The sequence below is a fragment of the Helianthus annuus genome, chromosome 2, assembly GCF_002127325.2.
Source record: "Helianthus annuus cultivar XRQ/B chromosome 2, HanXRQr2.0-SUNRISE, whole genome shotgun sequence".
NCBI classification, from domain to species: Eukaryota; Viridiplantae; Streptophyta; class Magnoliopsida; order Asterales; family Asteraceae; genus Helianthus; species Helianthus annuus.
Window position 1 is genome coordinate 71,017,418 of NC_035434.2, and position 3,493 is coordinate 71,020,910.

At 36.2% G+C, this 3,493-nt stretch overlaps 1 long non-coding RNA gene across 1 annotated transcript; it reads left to right on the forward strand.

Annotated features, from left to right (window-relative positions):
* The first annotated feature begins 1,284 nt into the window (after positions 1–1,284).
* Positions 1,285–2,340, forward strand: LOC118489748. The gene is made up of 2 exons (XR_004887756.1): positions 1,285–1,796; positions 1,946–2,340. It is a non-coding gene; the product is annotated as an uncharacterized LOC118489748 (long non-coding RNA).
* The last annotated feature ends 1,153 nt before the right edge of the window (positions 2,341–3,493 follow it).

The window sequence follows — 3,493 nt, forward strand, 5'->3', positions numbered from 1 at the left end:
TGTGGCAGTGTTGGCGCAGCTTGATGTGATCAATCGATCTAAAGAGCATATGGTAGATCTCTTTGCGAAGAAAATCAGGCTAGAAAGGCGTTTGGGGTGGAAGGATCCTCTGTACAAGCCTCAATTTCCAAGATACGAGCAAATCAAGTTCACTCTTGATCCAGAAACTAACACTGCTCGTTATCGTCTGGTATATGATCCTCCTAGGTTGATGAAGAAGATTCCGCTGTTGAAGATGAAAACTGACTTTCTTGAGAATTTCCGCTGCTGGGTTTATGATGCGGATACCGGTGAAGCTGTGATCTTGTTCAGAGACAATGCAGAGAACTTCAGGATAATCGATCCGATGTGGATTACAAACATGTCCAGATTGGATATCATTGTGTTGAAGGATCATGAAATCAATTACCTAGTTCAAGATCGAGATCAAGCCATGAAGTTTCAAAGGATGGCTCGCTACTGCTTCAACTTGTTGATCAATGCAGGAAGTGCATGGTCGGCGCATCATGTAGCCGTGGAAAGGGCGTTAGAGACTTAAGACTTGAAGACGAAGACAAAGCTACAGCCAAGGGGGAGTTTGTTGGTGCACTTTGTGTCTGTACTTTGTCTATATTTTGTAATGTATAAAACGATGTCTTTTGTCGTTGTATTTACGTCCTTTATGTGTGTTTATGTGTTGTAATGTGTTGTTTGACCAAGTCAACCATCCTCCTGGTTTGACTTGGCCAAACTTGAACACTTAGTAGTTGAAAGATGATATGCCACGAAGGATGTCATCGAAGGATGTTTAGTATCCTTCGATGACTTCGAAAGATGTCCTTCGAAGTATCTCTGTGGACCTCGAAGGATATACAATCCTTCGAGGTATGCTTAGATCCTTCGAGATCTTTCGAATGGCTTTCTGGTCGACAGATAATCCTTCGATCAGAATGTCTATCCTTCGTGCATGGGAATCTGTTTTGGGTATATATATCCATGAAGGGTTTCACTTTCACAGTTAGTTCTGATAAGTTTCTGTCCAAAGTGTGTGAGAGCTTTTGTGTGTGAAACCCAGGTCTTTGTTAGAGTGTATTTTCAGTTTGGTCAAGGTCTGTAACCGTGTCCACTGAAATACAAGAGAAAACTTTGATACTTGCTTGTCTACTCTTTCTCTTGTTCACTTTGCTTACATATAAACTCCGGTTTGCTTGCTAGCTTGGATTCCGCACTTGCTAGTGGGTTAAACATAACAAGGAATAGGTTAAACCTCAACCTCCGAGGGACCTACAGCAGTTTTGACCCGTTTCAATACAAATGGGCCGGCTCAGAGTTAAGATCATTTTTTATTACTAATGGGTCTGTCATAGTATAAAGGAAGACGGTTTGAAGTCGCCCATTGTGTGACTTTATGCATAACACAATCTGAAGCTTTATGATGACGTGAAAACTGTCTTTTTTTTGAAACAAGATAACCTTTGTCTATCTTATTTGACACACCGATAATAAAAAATTTTGTAACAAAGGTTTCAAATCTCTACTAACATGGTTGAATCTTTTTGATACTAATTTTATTCAATTGTATGTTACTTTTGATTAGAGGTGGGAGTTCATACTGATGGGCATGGTATATCAACTGATTTGGCGACAAAGAAGAATATATCAGTTTCAAGAAAGTTGGCAGGCATTTGGGAACCAGTACCTAGAAGCAACCTTGTTTCCAAGTTATTTGTGGCTTGTGAAGCAGATTTACAGATTCTATTTGCATTCAGTCTGCTGAAGCTGCAAAAGTATCTCATCTCTACATAACATTAACAAAGGTAGGTATTGAATTACAGGTATTCATCTTCTAGCTGTTAGAAGATTATATTATTTTGTATTCTTTAGTGAAGTATAAGCATGCTACTGTTGCTATACAGTATTCAAATGTTTGTTTGTTGGTTATGACTGACAATTGTTACTTGTGCAGATTAGTTATGATACAGGAAAATTGGGCGATCTGTTAGAAGCATTGCTTGATCTCTGTTGTCTTCAAAATGTGAGTTTGTAAATTTTTATGCACCCGGTAAAACAGTTTTGGGCTTTATGTTTTCTAGATTGAAAAGTTGAATTTAGTTATCAAGGAGCTCGTTAAGGAAAAAGATGAAAAAAAGAAAGGTTCAATGGAATTATTGCGGGGTTGTTGGCTGAAAAAGAGAAAGATAAGGTGGATAAAGATGCAATGCTTGATAGGATGTCACAAATTGAAGCTATGTTAACAACTACAGTTCGAAGATAGGGCTATAAATACTTGGTTTTGAATGTTTAGATGTTTATCTTATTAGGATAATTTTAGTTATTTTATGTTTTAGTTGGTATTTTTTATATGCTTTTAAAAACGAGATGTTTTATATAATTTTAGGATTTTATTAGCCTTTTTTATATTATTAGTAGTTTTATTGATATGTAATTTTGATGAAAATAGCAGCGAGAAAAAAAAAACTGAATTAAAAACCAATATTCCAAACTAAACCAATATTCCAGTAATCAGTGTGTAAAAAATGGGGGCTAAATGGTGGCACAACCCGGTCGCAAATTGTGTAAAAAATGGTGGCTATTGTGTAAAAAATGGTGGCAATATCGGTGGCTAAATGGTATTAAAACTCGCAAATTGTGTAAAAGATGGTGGCTAAATGGTGGCAATATAGGTGGCTAAATGGTGGCAATATCGGTGGCTAAATGGTATTAAAACGTGCAAAAACGATGGCTAAATGGTGGTAATATCAGCGGCTAAATGGTATGAAACAACTCGGTGGCAAACAAGGCTGAGCGTAGCAAATAAGAAGCGGTGGCAAATAATTTTGACCAAATTTGTGGTGGCAAAAAAAGGTAACAAAATATAAAAATGGTGGCTACTTGGTGGCATTAGGGCAATTGACACGGGTGTTTTTGTCACCGTATTTTCGGTGGCAAACTGGTGACAACAAGTAAATTGCTACCATTTTGTAACCAACAATTACATGACAAAAACCATGTTTTCTAGTAGTGTAAGTGCTAAACCAGTAAGAGGTCTGAACCATTAAGAGCCCCATTAAAAGCTAAACAAACAGCCCCTAAGTTACTATTAGTAATAATTTAGTTCATAAGCATGAACTTGATCTTGCTTCATTGGTAGTAGTTTCATAGCATACATCAGAAGCAAGTTACATGTTTTTTAGTAGTACATCCATTACCATTTAACTACTTACCATCAATAGCAAAATGTTCTTTCACTCTTCAACACAATTTGGTAGTAATCCTTAGACATCACTCATAATCTTTAGCTATAACATGTTTCCATTAGTAGAAGCATGTTTAACTTCACATAACTTGATCATCATGTGTTATGACTATCAGGATATTAGACCTGACACCTTAATACCAAAATAATTTAATAGCATGTCTTTTTAGATTATTTTTATTGGATTATTAGTATTTATGGATTACATGATTAAACTAGAATTTTCTTTAGGAAATTGCTTGATATATTTAAGAATGA